This window comes from Odocoileus virginianus, chromosome 12 (genome assembly GCF_023699985.2).
Source record: "Odocoileus virginianus isolate 20LAN1187 ecotype Illinois chromosome 12, Ovbor_1.2, whole genome shotgun sequence".
Lineage (NCBI taxonomy): Eukaryota > Metazoa > Chordata > Mammalia > Artiodactyla > Cervidae > Odocoileus > Odocoileus virginianus.
In genome coordinates, this window is record NC_069685.1 from 35,497,996 (window position 1) to 35,517,715 (window position 19,720).

Genomic DNA, 19,720 nt, shown 5'->3' on the forward strand with positions numbered 1-19,720 from the left:
AGAAGAAGAGACTCAGATATATAGAACAGACTTGTGGACTCTGGGAGAAGGTGAGGGTGGGATGTTTCCAGAGAATAGCATCGAAACATGTATATTATCTAGGGTGAAACAGATCACCAGCCCAGGTTGGGTGCATGAGACAAGTGCTCGGGCCTGGTGCACTGGGAAGACCCAGAGGGATCGGGTGGAGAGGGAGGTGGGAGGGGGGACCGGGATGGGGAATACATGTAAATCCATGGCTAATTCATTTCAATGTATGACAAAAACCACTGAAATGATGTAAAGTAATTTGCCTCCAACTAATAAAAATAGATGGGAAAAAAAAAAAGAAAGAAAAAAGCAAAACCCTGTCATATGGTACAACTTGGATGAATCTCAAGGACTGAAAGCTAAGTGAAATAAGCCAGTTACATAAAGGAAAATACTGCAAGATTTCACTTATGTAAGGTATTGGAAGTAGTTAAATTCATAGAAATATAAAATAGAATGATAGTTGTCCAGGGTTGAGGGGAAGGGAAATGGAAGTTGCTATTCAATGGATACAAAGCTTCAGTCATGCAATATGAGAAAGTTTTAGCTATCTTCTGTATAATAATTCACATATGGTTTATAGGACTGTTTTGTACACTTAAAAGTGTTAATAGGGCAGAGATTTCATATTTTTAATTATATTAGAAGAATGAATAGTTATTGGTGTAATATCTCTGATCTCTATTTATACAATGCTTAGTCTTAGTCACTATAGGATTACAATCAAGTTTGATAACTGGTCAAGTCATCTTGACCCAAGTCATCTTTTTTAGCATAAGTTCAATAATGAATTTATTTTTCTTAGTTTTTGCCAGTGGTTTTCAGATACTTCTCCTTACCCACTGTACAAAAGATGTGCTTATATTATGCTTGATTGTAAAATTTCTCAATAATAAAACTGAGGATATAGTAGAGGCTATATAGGATATATGAATTTATTTATATATACAGAACTCACTGTCTGAATGCAATTATCTAGTCTTTGTATTTTTAACTTTACCTAGAAATTTAGTCTGAAGAGACTTATAAAGAGAAACTGCAGAATAAAAGTGACTTTGGAACTTACTTTTTTACTTCTATCTTGAGATTATCACTAATAAACATTTAATTTAAAAGCATCCACTGTCTAAATTGCAATTACAATTTCTATTTTTGTACCTGTATATTTCAAGTTCTCCAACTGAAAAGACTTCTTTTAACCATTCATATCATAAATTTACATGTGTGTATTCATTTTGGGTCTCTCTATTTTGTTTCATTCTTCTGTACCTGTATATTTGGTGTCTGTGTCATAATTTTTTATGTTATTTTGGAAAGTTACAAAATGGTTCATCCTTATCCTATTAAATATATCCATGTACTTAATGTAAGCTAGTAAAATCATCTGCAATTATAATGAACACTATTTCTAAAATATAAAGAAGTTGATATATATATATTCATTCTACATTGAGCATTTTAGCAAATTTTCAAACTTTGAACATATTTTCTTTGTCAGAAAACATATGTCTGTGTACTTATAAGTGATTATTTCTGATGTAACCCACCTGAAATTTTCCCAATCACCACAATTTTTTATATAAATCCACTGCACAGAAGGTATGTGTTTGTAGTTTGACGTTTTGATCCTATATTCCAGAATAAAGGAACTGATCATTGCAAAATAGAATAAATAGATAGATAGTATCTATCACAACATAACAAATATATGATTAGAAAAGAGAAATATACAAAATTAAAATCTGAAATAAATAAATGTCTATATATGTGTAACAATTACTTGTTAGACATTATACCTGAAACTAATGTGTTGTTATTGTTCAGTTGAAAAATCTTGTCTGTCTCTGTGACCCCATGCACTGTAGCACACCAGGCTCCTTTGTCCTCTACTATCTCCTGGATTTTGCTCAAATTCATGTCCACTGAGTCAGTGATAATACCTAACCATCTCATCCTCTGCTGCCTTCTTCTTCTTTTGCCTTCAAACTTTCCCAGCATCAAGATCTTTTCCAGTGAGTTTTCTCTTTGCATCAGGTGGCCAAAATATTGGAGACTCAGTTTCAGCATCAGTCCTTCCAATGAATGTTCAGGGTTGATTTCCTTTAGTATTGACTGGTTTCATTTCCTTGCAGTCCGAGGGACTCACAAGAGTCTTCCACAGAACCACAAGTCAAAAGTATCCATTCTTTGGGGTTCAGCAACTCTCGCATCTGTACATAATTACTGGAAAAACCATAGCTTTGAATAGATGGACCTTTCTTAGCCAAGTGATGTCTCTGCTTTTTAATATGCTGTCTAGGTTGGTCATAGCTTTTCTTCCAAGGAGCAAGCGTCTTAATTTCATGGCTTCAGTCACCATCTGCAGTGTGTATTGTGCATAGGAATATAAAATCTGTCACCACTTCCACTATCTTCACTTTTATTTGCTGTGAAGTGGTGGGACCAGATGCCAGAATCTTAGTATCTTAATACTGAGTTTCAAGCCAGCTCTTTCACTCTCCTTCTTCAGCCTCATCAAGAGACTTTTTAGTTCCTCTTTATTTACTGCCATTTAGTTCAGTTCAGTTCAGTCACTCAGTCGTGTCCAACTCTTTGCAACCCCATGAATCGCAGCACGCCAGGCCTCCCTGTCCATCACCAACTCCCAGAGTTTACTCAAACTCATGTCCATTGAGTCGGTGATGCCATCCAGCCATCTCATCCTCTGTCATCCCCTTCTCCTCCTTCCCCCAGTCCCTCCCAGCATCAGGGTCTTTTCCAATGAGCCAGCTCTTCGCATGAGGTGGCCAAAGTATTGGAGTTTCAACCTCAGCATCAGTCCTTCCAATGAACACCTAGGACTGATCTCCTTTAGGATGGACTGGTTGGATCTCCTTGCAGTCATTAGGGTGGTATCATCCGTATGCCTGAGGTTGTTGATGACTGTCCTGGCAATCTTGACTCTAGCTTGTGATTCATCCAGTCCAGTCTTTTGCCTGATGTACCCTGCAGACAAATTAAATAAGCAAGGTGACAATATACAATGTTGTTGTACTCCTTTCCCAATTTGGAACCAACCAGTTGCTCCATGTCCCATTCTAACTTTTGCTTCTTGACCTGCATTCAAATTTCTCAGGACAGTTAAGGTGGTCTGGATTTCTATCTTTTTAAAAATTTTCAACAGTTTGTTAAGATCCACATAGTCAAAGGCGTTAGTGTAGTTGATGAAGCAGATGTAGATGTTTTTCTGGACCTTCTTTGCTTTCTCCATTATCCAACAGATGCTGGCAGTTTGTCCTCTAGTTCCTCTGCCTTTTATAAACCCAGCTTTGACATCTGGAAATTCTTGAATAGTGGAATACTGCTGATGCCTAGTTCACTGATTTTTAGAGCATAACTTTGCTAACATGTAAAATGAGTGCAATTGTATGGTAGTTTGAACAATCTTTGGCATTGCCCTTCTTTGGGATTGGAATGAAAACTGGCATTTCCAGTCCTGTGGCCACTGATACATTTTTCAAATTTGCTGACATATTGAGTGTAGCACTTTATCAGTATCATTTTTCATGTTTTTAAATAGCTCAGCTGGAATTCCATCACATCCAAGAGCTTTGTTTATACTAATACTTCCTAAGGCCAACTTGACTTTACATTCCAAGATGTCCAGCTATAGGTGAGTGGACATACCATTGTGATTATCTGGATCATTAAGACCATTCTCTGTATTCTTGCCATCTCTTCTTAATCATTTCTGCTTCTATGAGTCCTTACTCTTTCTATCCTTTATCCTGCTCATCCTACCATGAAATGTTTCCTTGATAGCACCCATTTTCTTGAATTAATCTCTCATCTTTCTCATTCTGTTGTTTTCCTCTATTTCTTTGCATTTTTCATTTAAGAAAACCTTCTTATTTCTCTTTGCTCTTCTCTGGAACTGTGCATTCAGTTGTATATATCTTTCCCTTTTTCCCTTGCCTTTCACTTCTCTTCTTTCCTCAGCTACTTTTAAAGCCTCCTCAGACAACCAGTTTGCCTTATTGCATTTCCTTTTCTTTGGGATAGTTTTGGTCATTGCCTCCTATACAAGGTTGCAAATCTCTGTTTATAGTTAGCCCTCTATCTACTGAATTTAATCAATTTAATCTATTTGTCCCCTCCACTGTATAATCATAAGGGATTTTATTTAGGTCATTCCTGAATAGCCTCATGGTTTTTCTACATTCTTCATTTTAAGCCTGAATTTTGCAATAAGAAGGTCATGATCTGAGTCACATTCAGCTCCAGGTCTTGTTTTTACGGACTGTATAGAGCTCCTCCATCTTTGGCTGCAAAGAACATTATCCATTTGATTTCAGGATAGACAATCTGGTGATGTTCATGTGAATAGTCGTTTCTTGGACTGTTGGAAAAGGGTGTTTGCTATGACTAGTCTGCTTGACAAAACTCTGTTAGCCTTTGTCCTGATTCATTTTGTCCTCCAAGGCCAAACTTAACTTTTATTCCTGGTATCAAAACATATATGGAATCTAGAAAGATGGTACTGATGATGGTATTTTCAGGACAGCAAAGGAGAAACAGAAATAAAGAACAGACTTTTGATCACGGTGGGGGGCAGAAGGGGTGGGAAGACTTGAGAGAGTGATACTTAAAAAATCTACATTACCATATGTAAAACTGATAGCCTGTAGGAATTTGCTGTGTGATGTAGGGAACCAAAGCTAGAGCTCTGTGACAACCTAGAGGGGTGGGATGGGGGAGGGAGGTGGGAGAGAGGTTTAAGAGGGAGGGGACATGTGTATTCCTATTGCTAACTCATATTAATTTATGACAGAAACCATCACTATTTTGCAAAGTAACTATCCTCTAATTAAAAATAAATGTTAAGAAAAAAATGAGACAGAGAAGGTAATACTACCTTTGAAATGCTTAAATATATTAAGACTCAGCAGTCAAACACCAAAGGTCAATGCGATGTCTGGATTGAAAGGTAGAAAAATTGTTCTCAGACTAGAACCAAAGTATTACAACAATTAAGCTCTCCTAGTATTTAGTGAGATGATGCCCCTGCTGCTTAAATCTTTCTGGGATACACACAGAGAAAGATGAAGATGGATAGAGCTCAAAAACTAATGCAACAATAATATCCAAAGTTTAGTAAGATTGTAGTTGCATATGATAATTAATTATAGACAAATCTCTGATGACAGCACATATATTCTCTTAGTTTCCTCAGATCTCCTTTAAATTTCATGGCTTTTGCCAATGTTGTTCTCCTTGAAATTCTCTTTCTTTTACTCTGTAACTAACTCTTTAAAACTCCTCATGCCTCATATAAAGTGTTTCTCATTAAGTGAGACCTTCTCCAATTCTGCCAAACAATATTAGTTGCTCCCTTTCTTATGAATACTACAATTGAAATTAGATAATGGGATATTTGTTAATATCATCCCCTTTTTTAGTTAAATTTAAATCATGTGGGTTTTCCTTATAACCTAATTTCAGGTACCTAAGCCAGTGTCTAGAATATAATTGGTGTCATAATTGCCAAGTAAATTTTGAATGAATCATTTGATTAATGTGGAAATAAGTAGAAAACACTAGCAAACCATATGCAGTCGAAGTATTCATTGGTCACAAAATTATGTCTTCTTTCTCTAGTAGACTGCCACTATTATGAAAACTATATTAATAGATGAATAAATTACAGATGATAAATGAGAATGGGAAGAGAGAAGATAAATTAATATGGAAGAAAGAGGAAACAGAAAAGAAATAATTTTAGCAAATTTTTATAAATAGATTACAGTTGATTCAGTAGTAATTTATAAATGTGTAAGAAAAAAACATGCATGTTGCATTTAGAACCACATACTTTTAAAGTCACTATTAATGAAAAGATTGTAAAATGTTCCTTAGTCTGTATAAAACTTTTCAACACTGTGCAAATTTGTGTGTCCCCTCTGAACCTTAAATAAATAAATTATGAAGAAAAACAGGAAATGGAAGTTTGCTAGCATCTATGGGGTCACACAAATTTGGACACGACTGACTTGACTTAACAGCAGCTGTGTTACAAAATAATACTATTTTGCATTTCAATATCTTAGAGGAAGAGCTTGGCAAATGAATGAAGTTGATTTAACTCTGACTTACTCACTTCTGTCATTCAATATCTCCTCACTTCAAAGCAATTATTTGACTTTAATGTTGGTAATTAAATAAACCAAAAAGTGTTGTAGATTCGACATAGTCATATTTTGCTTGAACCACTGATCTCCATTATTTACTACACTGATATTTAGGTCTATGGATTATGATGCACCAGATTCTACACAAGATTCTAAGAGATGATGACTTTGAAGGATTTTCCAAAATATGCTTTTATTTATTACTATATTTTTAATGTTGGATTTTCTAATATGTGTTGTTAAAAGAAGGATTGCTTCTCAAGAGACATACTGAGTGAATCAACCTACTAATTTTTGTGTCATTAACAAAAGTTATTTCTTTCTCCTTATTTTGCTTTCTATGACCTCTTCAATCCAAGCTGAGAAAATAGGCCCTAATTTAGATGTTTTATTTTCATGGTATCTGGTAAAAGAAAAAGAAAATAAAAGACCACACATTTCATAAAATTTTGGTGGTATATATCAGCTTCTCTCCCAGTTCTTTAGTGAGCAATTTGTACTTCCAAAAAGAAGCCAAAGGGGAAGGCATGTGTTTTCCCTTCATAGATTAGGTTCAGCAAATAAATTGGGAAAAATAACCCACATCAATCATAAAAATATACAAGACTGCATGGATTGTTTCCATACTTTGGTTATTATGGATAATAAATCTATGTAAATGTGTAAGTTGTTTTACTCTTTTGTTGCATATTTGCATATCTTTAGGATAGAAGTAGTAGTGTTAGCCACTCAGTTGTGTCTGACTCTGCAACCCCATGGACTGTAGCCCACCAGACTCCTCTGTTCATGGAATTCTCCAGGCAAGAATACTGGAGTGGGTTGCCATTTCCTTCTCCAGGGGATCTTCCCGACCCAACAATCAAACCATAGTCCCCTGCATTGTAGGCAGATTCTTTAACATCTGAGCCACCAGCAAAGCCAAAGTTGGAACAATTTCAACAACATGATATTGTAGATTTGAAATATAACCTTAAAAATGAAGCAAATATGTGTGAGTCCATAGTGATACAAATTTTGAATAAGCAAAGGAGAGCAAAATAAGCAAATAAACAAAAAAAAAATCTTCCTTATGGAAGAATTCCAAACAATATGTACAGATACTCCCTATGGGAAGGAGGATTTAGTTCTTGCATTACTCCATAAGACTGGCAAAATTTAGTTACTTGCTTCCAAAAAATATATATTAAAGAAAGAGAAAAAGAGGGTCTTTGCAGTGGAGAAATCTGGCAAATACTTTCTTGTCTAATCAACAATTACTAATGTCACCAGTGGTGTCATGAGAATATCATGTAACCTTTGGCATGATATGAACAGAAAATCACTTCACTTCTGCTGTATTCTTTTCAAAAATTTCATCATAGAACTATTACTAGAAAAATATAAGACAAACTCAAATTGAAGGGCATTCTACAGGATATCTGCACAGTACCTTCAATATATTTCAAAGTCTGAAACAGAAAGAGGACGTTAATACCAAAAATAAAAAAAGCAAGACATGTTTGAAATTCAATTCAACTCTGGAGTTTTGGCATCAACAATGCAGCAACGTCTTTTTTTTAAGTTTTACCGCATATAACATGACTATAATTTGGATTTGTCTGTTTTCTAGGGTAGTACTACAAGTTTGGTTCATGTATTTTGAAGCTCTATTATTAAGTGAATGGTACATTGGTTTATAATCTTTTATTGTACTTAAAGTATATTTCCCATTAATAGGATATATTTGGTCTTATGTTTTGATCCAATCTGACAATCTTTTCTTTTCACTTTGGCTCCTACATTATTTACATTTCATGTTGTTTTTGATATTTTGGCATTTAAATGTCTCACTTAAGTATTTGCTTTATATGTTTTCCATCTATTTTTTTTATTGATCTTCCCTCTTTGTCTATCTTCTTTGAATGACTGAATATTCTCACCTTTTGAATTTATTTTGTTATTATGTTAACTACAATTTAAAAAAATATGCTGCAAATACCACACTATGTACTTTTGCTTTTAAGAAGCTCTAAAACACTCAAATAATTCATAAAATGTCATGTATTAACTGCATATTTGCTATTTGTGGTCCTCTACTTCCTTTTTTTTTAAAGATTTATATTTTATTCCACTATTCTTTCTTCTTGGAGCATGTTATTTTATACACCTGTAATGCAAGTCTGTTTGTTACTGGTGAAACTGCTCCCACATTTGGATGTGAGAAAAATTATTTATTTTCACATTCTTTATGAAATTTATTTCCATTAGGTTTACAATTCTGGGTCACATTTCTTCCCACTCAATATTTTAAGGTGTTCCTCTACTTTTGTTTCTAACAGGATACCTGCTTTCATCACTATCTGCTTCTCTGTATCTTTTCCCTTTGGATCCTTTTAAGATTTTCCTTTTATAATTATTTGAGTAATTAGACTATGTCATGCCTTGATATAACTTCCTTCTTATTCATTGCACTTGGGGATTGTTGAAATTATTGGATTATTTGTGTTAATAAATTGGAGTGCATTCAGAAAAAGTATTGACCCTTGGCCACTGTTCATATTCTTTTTTTCTACTTATACCACCCCTATTTTTGTAACTCCAAATACACAATATTAGGCTGCTTGACATTCTCCCACAGCTCAGTGATATCTTGTTTGTATTTAAAAATACTCTATTGTGGGGCTTTCTTGGTGGTTTAGTAGTTAAAGATCTGCCTGTCCATACAGGAGACAGGTTCAATCCCTGATCCGGGAGGATCCCACATGCTGCAGACCATGTCAACTCATGTGTCGCAACTATTGAGCCTGTGCTCTAGAGACCAGGAGCCACAACTACTGAAGCCCACCAGCTCGAGAGTACGTGCTCCACAACAGGAGAAGACACTACAGTGAGAAGTCCCTGCAGAACAACTGGAGAGTAGTCCCCCTTCTCTGCAACTAGAGAAAAGCCCATGCAGCAATGAACACCTAGCACAAGACAAAGACAAATAAATAAACAGAATTTTTAAAAATACCCTATTCCCTGTGCCTTTCATTTGGGATACTTCATATTTTGTTGTCTCATTTTCATTAGTCCTTTTTTCTCTATTGTGCAGTCTGGGAAATTTTATTAGAGGCTAGACATTATGATTATTTTCTTGCTTGATGCTAGTCATTTTTATATCACTTGGTGAGCAAAATGCTTCCATAGGCAAAATGGGTTGAATCTTTTGAATTAATGGTTAGATTAGACCTAATTAGAGACCGAGATGGTCTTTGCACAAAAAGAGCAGTGAAGACAGTATGTAAGGCTCAAGAGGAAAATTATCAAGAGCCAGTGTAATGACACATGTAGGAATTTAATCTACATTTTATATTTTCTTATTTAAATACATACTAAGACCATTATGTGGCATTATAATAAGAGGAGAAAGAGTGAAATATAAATTTAGAAAAGTGGCACAGAGCCTGTGCTTAAGAAAGACTTACACGGTGCTGTGCCTGCTAGATTGCATTAGTTTTGTCCAACATTTTGTGAACCTGTGGACTGTAGCCCACTGGGCAATTCTGTCTATGGGCTTCTCTAGTCAAGAATACTGAAGAGTGTTGCCGTGCCCTCCTTCAGGGGATCTTCCAGACTCAGAGATTAAATTGTGTCTCTTACATCCCCTGCATTGGTAGGCAGGTTTTTTTTTTTTTTTCTTTTTTACTAACAAGGTCACCTGGAAAACCCCAAGGTGTCCCACAGATATCCATATCTACCCAGTACCTTTGACTGTGAATTCGTCTGGAAATAAGCATGTTATTTTATTACATAATATTTTACAGAAAAATCTGGATTAAACTTTTGGCCAACACAAAACAAAATTAGTTGTACTAAGATAATGCCATACAGGATTAGGGTGATCCTAATTCTACTAAGACAACCTGTTCAGTTGCTCAGTCATGTCTGACTCTCTGCAACCCCGTGCTGAACTGTGCCAGGTTTCCCTATCCTTCACTATCTCCTGGAGTTTGCTAAAACTCATGTTCATTGAGGCCACGATACCATCCAACCATCTCATCCTCTGTCACTCCCTTCTCCTGACTTCAATCTTTCCCAGCACCAGAGTCTTTTCCAATGAGCTGGCTCTTTGCATCAGGTGGCCAAAGTATTAGAGTTTCAGCTTCAGCATCAATCCTTCCAATAAGTATCCACTGTTGATTTCCTTTAGGATTGACTGGTTTAATCTCCTTGCTGTCCAAGGGATTCTCAAAAGTCTTCTTCAACACCCCAATTTGAAAGCATCAATTTTTCAGTGCTCGGCATTCTTGATGGTCCAGCTCTCACATCCATACATGACTACTAGTAAAACCATAGCTTTTGACTATACTGACCTCTGCCAGCAGAGTGATGTCTCTGCTTTTTAATATGCTGTCTAGTTTTGTCATAGCTTTTTTCCCAAGGAGAAAACATCTTTTAATTGCATAGTTTCAGTCACTGTCCACAGTGATTTTGAAGCCCAAGAAAATAAATTCTGTCACTATTTCTATTGTTTCCCCATCTATTTGCCATGAAGTGATCAGATTGGATGCCATGATCTTAGTTTTTTGAATGTTGAGTTTTAGGCAGTTTTTTCACTCTCCTCTTTCACCCTCATCAAGAAGCTCTCTAGTTTCTCTTTACTTTCTGCTGGTAGCTTATGGTGAAAGATGTTGGATTCATGATCTCCGAAGAGGACGATTTAGCTTTGGCACCAGTGACCAGACTTGATCATTCAAGACCTTTTGTGTAGCAGAGTTTTATTAAAGCACAAAAATGGACAGAGAAAGCTTATGACAGAGACATCAGAAGGACAGAGAGCACCCCTCCTTGCTAGTTTTAGCAAGTTGTTTCATGTCTGTTAGAAAGCTATTAATCAGACAAGAGATACACCTCAAGGCTGACGGAGTTTCACAAGGCCCTTCTCCCACAATATGCATTTTTGAGATAGGATGGCATGAGGTATGTCATCCCCCAGCTGTAAAAACAACTGATATGAATACTAGTTTGTTGAGCTATTATTAGCCCAAGGTTTGAGAAAAGGAAAAGAAGTTAGTCTTAGGTGGAACCATTTTGAAGAAAGGCAAATTCCAAAGCAAATCCACAGTTTCATTAACATAGCTTAAGACAAACATTTCCATAGAGAAACCTCCCTTTTAGGAAAAAAAATCTGACACTTGTAGTTTGTTTCCTCCTGCCACTTGAAGGAGAGATAAAAAGTGTCTGACATTGCAACCTATTTCCTCCATTTGGAGACCCCAGCCTTCCTGCCTGTTACCCTCTCACTGCCATTGTGGTGGTGTCATATGCATATTTGAGATTATTAACATTTCTCTCAGCAGTCTTGATTCCAGCTTGTGATTCACACAGCCCTGCATTTTGCTTGATGCTCCATGCATAGGACTTCTCAGGTAGCTCAACTGGTAAAGAATCCACCAGGAATGCAGGAGACCCCAGTTTTGCTCCTGGGTTGGGAAGATCCCCTGGAGAAGGGAACAGCTATCCACTCCAGTATTCTGGCCTGGAGAATTCCATGCAGTGTATAGTCTACGGGGTTGCAAAGAGTTGGACACTGAGCATAAAAGTTAAATAAGTAAGGTGACAATATACAGCCTTGATTTACTCCTTTTCTAATTTTGAACTTGTCGGTTGTTCCATGTCTAGTTCTAACTGTTACTTATTGACCTGCATACAGGTTTCACAGGAGGCAAGGTGGTCTGATATTTTCATGCTTTATCTATAGTTTATTGTGATTCACACAGTCAAAGGCTTTAGCACAGTAAAAGAAGCAGAAGTAAATTTTGTTTTTAATTCCCTTGCTTTTTCTATGATTCAATGAATGTTGAAAATTTAATCTCTCATTCCTCAGCCTTTTCTAAATCCAACTTTACATCTAGAAGTTCTTGGTTCATGTACTATTGAAGCCTAGCTTGAAGGATTTTGAGCATTGCCTTCCAAGTGTGTGAGATGAGTGAAGTTGTGCAGTAGTTTCAATATTCTTTGCCATTGCGCTTCTGTGGGATTGGTATGAAACTGATCTTTTAAGTCCTGTGGCCACAGCTGAGTTTTCCAGATTTGCTGGTATATTGAGTGCAGTACTATAACATCATCATCTTTTAGGATATGAAGTAACTCTAGCGGAGTTCCATCACCTCCCTAGCTTTATTCGTAGTGATGCTTCCTAAGGCCCAGGATGTCTGGCTCTAGGTGAGTGATCACATCATCATGGTCATCCAGGTGATTAAGACCTATTTTTATAGTTCTTCTGTGTATTCTTGCCACACTTCTTAATCTCTTCAACTTCAGTTAGGTCCTTACTGTTTCTGTCCATTAGCGTGCCTATCTTCACATGAAATATTCTCTTGGTATCTCTAATTTTCTTGAAGAGATCTCTAGTCTTTCCCATTCTATTATTTTTCTCTATTTACATTGTTTACTTAGGAAGGCTTTCTTATCTGTCCTTGCTCTTCTCTGGAACTCTACATTCAGATGGGGGTATCTTTCCTTTTCTCCTTTGCCTTTTGCTTTTTCTCAGCTATTTGTAAGGCCTCCTCAGGCAACCATTTTTCCTTTTTGCATTTCTTTTTCTTGAGAATAGTTTGGTCATTGTCTCTTGTACAGTGTTGTGAACCTCCACTTATAGTTCTTTAGGCACTCTTTCTATAATATCTAATCCCTTGAATCTATTTGTCACTTCCACTGTATAATTATAAGGAATTTGATTTAGTTCATACCTGAATGGCCTAGTGGTAGTGGTTTTTCCTACTTTCTTCAATTTAAGTCTGAATTCTGCAATAAGTAGTTTATGATCTGAGCCACTCTCAGCTCCCAGTCTTGTTTTGGCTGACTGTATAGAACTTCTCCATCTTTTGCTGCAAAGAATGCAATCAATCTCATTTTAGTGTTGATCATCTGGTGATGGCTGTGTGTAGAGTTGTCTCTTGTATTGTAGGAGGAGGGTGATTACCATTGTCTTTATAAGGAGGGAGAAATTTGGACAAATAAATACGCACATATAGAGAACACTGCATTATAATATGAGCAGAAACTGGAGTTATATCACTAGAAGCTAACAAACTTAAGGATTTTCAGCAACAATCAGATGCAAGGAAGTAGGGATGGAACAGGTTCTCCCTCAGAGTCCCCATAACAAGAACCAACACTGAAAAGACTTTACTTTTGGACTAAATGACTTCAGAACTGTAAAAGAATGAATGAACATCTGTTGTTTGAGGTCACCCAATTTGTGTTAATTTGTTGCAGTAATGCCAGGAAGCCAATACACTTGCTGAGAAGCACTCAGAGTGTAATATATCATGATAATTGTATGATTGTTTCCCACCAGATAAAGATGTATTTTAAACATAGAGTAAGCAGAGATTTGGCACTAATCAGGATTGGAGTTTCAGGTTTTGTTCAAAAAAGTGGCAAATTAATTGTTGATAAATGCAAATTTGTGAATATTCTGATTGACAATTCAATTAATGGTTCTAAGTAGGTTTTGATATATATAAATTGAGAAAGAGACAAAGTTATGGGATGATTACATTTTAGATGATGGGTTTAAATATTGAAACTGGATTGTTATCAAAATGTGATAGGCATATAGATAGTAAAATGATTTAAATAGATTATAGAATTTGATGCTTTCAAACTGTGGTGCTGGAGAAGACTCTTGAGAGTGCCTTGGACAGCAAGGAGATCAAACCCATCAATCCTAAAGAAAATCAACTCTGAATATTCATTGGAAGGAATGATGCTGAAGCTAAAGTTCCAATACTTTGGCCACCTGTGTAGAGCTGACTTATTGGTAAAAACCCTGATGCTAGGAAAAATTGAGGACAAGAGGAGAAGAGGGCTACAGAGGTTGAGATGGCTGGATGGCATCACTGACTCAATGGCATTTGTTAGAGCAAACTCAGGGTGATGGTGAAAGACAGAGAAGCCTGGCATGCTGCAATTCATGGGGCCACAAAGAGTCAGACATGACTTAGTGACTGAATAATAACATGAGATTTTATTACATTTATCATTTTTGCCTCTCCTGATCCACCCTCTGTCCTTCATGTTGATCTTTTTCCCAGGAGACTCACCTCCATGGATAACATTTATGTTCTTCCTTATCTTCTGGGTACAGAGTAAGTCTGGGTAACCCAAACTAAAACTCACACTGAAGAAGATTAGGAAATGTAGTTTATGAACTCCTTTCTCTGTGAACCCTCTCCCTTACAGTCTTTGTTCCTCAATCCAAGGACATTAGTCTCTCTAGGAATCTTCTCTACAAACCTTCTTCTTCTTAGAGTATCCCTTAAAATCTAGGAATAATATAATTTTACTTTTGATAAAGTATTGTTACTTATTATAATTGAGGCTCTGCTACTTCCCTCCCATACCTTTTAATAATTGTCATTTTATAAATAAATCTCCTATTAATTATGCTAATTTTAATGAGATTTCTATTTACTAGGACACTGACTGATAAAAAGAGTATATTTTTATTGCTAAGGACAAAGTCTTAGAAGCAAATAAGAAAAGTAGGGTGAAGATTAGTGGTGGACAGAAGTTCTAGGAAGTGAGTAGACAGTATGTTAAGGAGGAAACTGTGAAACTACTGAATCACTGAGAAATACAGGCTTCCCTGGTGGCTCAGTTGGTAAAGAAACCACCTGCAATGCGGGAAATCTTGGTTAAATCCCTGGGCTGGAAAGTCCCTCTGGAGGAGGGCATGGCAGCCCCCTCCAGTATGCTTGCCTGGAAAATCCCCATGAAAAGAGGAGCCTAGTGGGCTGCAGTCCATAGTATCTCAAAGAGTTGGACACAACTGAGTGACTAAGCACAAGAAATATATCAATGAGAAATATTAAGAAATTATGAAATGAAATGGATGCTGAAGATGTGTGTAGCAAGTAAACACAGTCGATGAAAAAACACATCTAAGAAAAAAGAAAAAAAAATGCCTGGAACTAGCAATAAGAATGAAGGAAGGCATTTGGCTCAGCCTGGAAAAGATCAGTGTGAAAAAAAGGAAACATACTTTTGAAGGTTTCTGAGTAACATCTTTTCTTGAAGAAAGCAGGTTCAGAAAGGGTGATAACATTCAAGGGATATTTTAGAGCTCAGTGGAAATATTTCAAACACTGGAGTGGTGAGGTGCTGTCATCCCAGAATGTAAGCAACTTTCTCTTACACTGCTTAGCATTTTTAGGAAAAGTATGCTAAAGGTCTAGTACAGTACTTGATACACAGGCAACAGATAAGTAACTGCTTAATTGTGACTAAATTTCCAGAAAATTAACTGATAAAAAATGCCTAGTAATAATCTTAATATTAATTAATTAAATATTAACAATCTTAATATTTATGTTAATTTAATTAATTATTAATAATCTTAATGTTTAAAAAATTATCCATTAGAAGAAAAAATCACAGTTATCTGTAGCAATAATGGATAAATTTTAAATAAATGATAAAATTACTACTTGTAGGTGAAAAGACTGGATATACCTGGAAGAACTTATATGTTTCATGCAGTTTCAATAAAAAAAATAGTATAATTCTTTTAAAATTGAAGAAGCTTTTTGAGTTTATCTTTGCAGGAAAAGCATAAAGGAAATGAGAGCAAAGATAACAATATTTTTAACAAAAACAAGTTATACTTTGAATAATGATTCTCAGATTCATATAAGTGAGAAAATTCAATGATACAGTATTTGGTAGTGTGATAAAAAAAGAGTTAGTAAAAGAATACAAAAATAAAGCAAGCTATTACAGATTTATGTAGCAAAGATGATTATTTCAATATAAGAACATAACAATGATCATGGTTTATGGCTTTTTAAATCTGTGATTCATTGTGAATATCTTTAATAAAAAATTTATAAAAGATGGCATGTGTAATGATCAAAATAACCACACATGACACATTATGAAGTCTGACATTTATAAGGTTCAAAAAGATTAGTTCTTGAAAGACAGTGGCAACCCATCTTTTAGGCAAGACCAGATTTTTTTAAGGGCAATTTTTTTCTATACATCTCATGAATAACTTATTACCTAAATAAATATATTTTCTATTAACAAATATTTATTTATTAGAATGCATAATGTCAATGAGCTTAATACTTAGTAGCTTTATTAAAATTATTTGTGTCTTGGAATGTTTCCTATATATATTTTCAGAACTCATTCTAGTACAAGGTTGTAGTAAGAACCAAGTTTTGGATAGAAAATTCTAAAAACTGAGTGTTGTTAATGAGGCACTATGTGAAGATAATTGCTTAATAAAATTCAGTATTTTCTGTAATATTTATTTCTAATCCAGGATATCTTCACACTATTTTCACACATTGTATTTTAGGTTCAGCATAATACTGTGTTTTCATCACCTGGAAACATTTCTGCATATATTTCTCCTCCTTACAGGTCTGTGGAATAGGAAGGGAAGCTCTGCTTCAAGAGTAGACTTACAGCCCAGTCAAAGAGATTCTCTTCCAAAGTGTTATTCTGAGGTCCAGACTGCAGGAGCAGGAATGTTCTTTTCTTGACAGAGTTAGAAGCTCCCACAGAGATGAAGGTAAACTTTTAATGAGATCTTGGGATCAGCTCACTGTCACTTCTGCTGGAGCTGGTCACTTGGAAAAGCCCCAAGCCAGTGAGCTAAGGAGATAATTTTTTCTCCAGAGGTGAGGTAAGAAAAAATGAAAATTTGATTTAAAACACATAATCTTCAACAGTTATCTCATCAAATATAATTACTTGGGTTTAATTGAGTAATCAAGGTGAAACCAACTTGTCTTTCACGAATAAGAAGTTTTTCAATAATCAAATTACATTAACACAGATAAGGTGTGCTTAAATAATGAAATTTGTTCATAATCTTATTGTTTTAAAGTAACTTAGGTCAGTAAATATACCTTATATATTATTAGAAATAGAATAAATTAAAACTATTTGGGGGAAATAATTTAGGGAAACAAATTGGAAAGATCTCAAAGTATATTTGAGAAATTCAAGGACTCACACTAATTGTACTCAACTATGAAAGGGCTTCTGTTATATGACATTACTGGCAGACCTTGGGTTTCCCAGGTGGCTGAAAGGGTAAAAAAATCCACTTACAGTGCAGGAGGTACAGGTGATGCAGGAGATGTAGGAGACACAGGAGACTTGGATTTAATCTCTGGGTAGGAAGATACCCTGGAGGAGGGTATGGCAACCCACTTCAGTATATATTGCCTAGACCTTGCTATGGATAGAGGAGCCTGGCACACTACAGTTCATAGGGCCACAAAGAGTTGGACAAAATTGAAGCAACTGGGCATGCATGCATGCTTTGGCAGATCCTATAACAACTATATGAACATTTTTCTCAATTATTTCCACTTATTAAATATCTAAAGAAAAGTTACAATTGTATTATTTTATCTGTCATTGTTATCTGGAGACAAAAATCTGATTATATACTTCTAACTTTATTTTCTGTATAGTGAGTCCAATCAGAAAGGCACCAGCTTACTATTCATGGCAGAGTCTGTGGCTATAGCATCTCTCAGCCCTGACAGATCTGAAGATGGAAGGCTATTGACAGAAAAATCAATCCCATTAGCTTCTCCATTTGTGTGAACATTGATAAATATTTGAGCTATAATAGGTTCATCATGCAGACGGGATAACAATCAAGGATTAGAATGTGGCCCCTAATCTTCTAAAACATGTATTAAATTTCCATTAAACATTTCCTGTGGCACTCTCTAATTCAGAACATGTCTTCTCCCTAATACTTGCTTTCCTTATGCTGTTTGAATGATAGTACTAACGTTAAAAGCTGATAAGCTCTGTCAACTATAAATCAAAACAATTACAATTTCAGAATTAAAGACATTACTTCCCTCCAAAAAGAAAAATCAAATACATAGCTGATTTACAGATACAAAGGATTGGAAAATAGATGATGAGAGCTGTGTTCCTTTCTCCATATTTAAATCTTAGCTCTTTACAAATTGTCTAAATGCATATATTTTCAGCAAAATTATGTAAAGAATGCCATTGCATTACCATAAGAACACAATAGAATTAAACTTTTAAAATATGGAAGTTGTTTTCTTTATCATAGATAGGGTCTTAGAAACCCAATTAATAAAGTGACTACAAAATTGTTTTGATATTTGTCTCTATTTTAAGGCTTTGCACTCTATTGAGATTTTGTAAATGAATAATACAGCATTTTTTTTTTTTTAATTTTTATTAGTTGGAGGCTAATTACTTTACATCTTTTAATGGGCTTTCCTGCTGGCTTAGACATTAAAGAATCCACCTGCAACACAGGAGACCTAGGTTTGATCCCTGAATTGGTAATTACTATATTTTAAAATCTAAAAAAATATTGTCCATAAATATATACTATTACAAAACAAATTTTAGCAATTTTAAAGTATTAAGTGCAATTGAAAATTAACAATCAAAAAATATATAATTACCCAGGAATTTGAAAAAAATCAATCTAAAGACATATTCAATTAGAAATTAATTACAACTATATCACAAACAGAGATTCCCAGGTGACACTAGTGGTAAAGAACCCACCTGTTGGTGCAGTAGACGCAAGGTTCTGTCCCTGGGACAGGAAAGTCCCCTGGAGAAAGGCACGGCAATCCACTCCAGTACTCTTGCCTGGAGAATCCCATGGACAGAGGAGACTGATGGGCCACACACATTTCAGGGTGTTGCAAAGAGTCAGACAGGACTGAAGCAACAGCACAGCACATATGACACACTGTTTATAATGTGTATATAAATGCGTATATTAGAAAAACAAAGATAAAAGTGAACAATATAGTAATCCTACCAAAAAAGTGGAAGAAGAACAGAACAAATGGAAGTGTGAACAGTTAAAAATGTATGTTTTTAAGATAATTCCTTAAAATACATAGTAAAATAAAAAAGTAAATATATACACTAAAGTGAAGAAAGGCTTACTATTTATTTTTATCAGATATATATTTATATATTTTTCCTTAAAATATTTTCTTTAAAAATATTTCTATAAATTGTAAAATTATCTCTTAACCAATTACATAATGGGATTTTATTCACTTAGTGCTATTCAAGGAACAATCAATTAATTAATGTATGAACTAAACAAGTAGTTATCTACTATTCAGAGTGGACAAGCATTGAGAGTTGAAAAAAAAAATATGTCGAGGGAACACTTGATTGAGATCAGGAAGTTGCAGAAATATGACTGACAACATGGGTCTAAGAAGTTTTTTGGTGAGAATATCCACATTCGTGTAGTGAAGATGGCTTAAATTTGCTAGAAATATTTCATCTTTACTGCTGAATCTTACATGTCTTTCTATTTATCTAAATAGATAAATAGATAAATAAACACCCACAGCTTATTTTGTGTGTGTTAAGAAATCAATTCTAAAAATTGTATGAAAAGAAAAGAGACCCAGAATATCCCAAACTATACTAAAGAAGAACAAAGTGAGAAGATAGATACCACCTAACTTCAAGATTTACTAAAAGCTACAATAATGAAG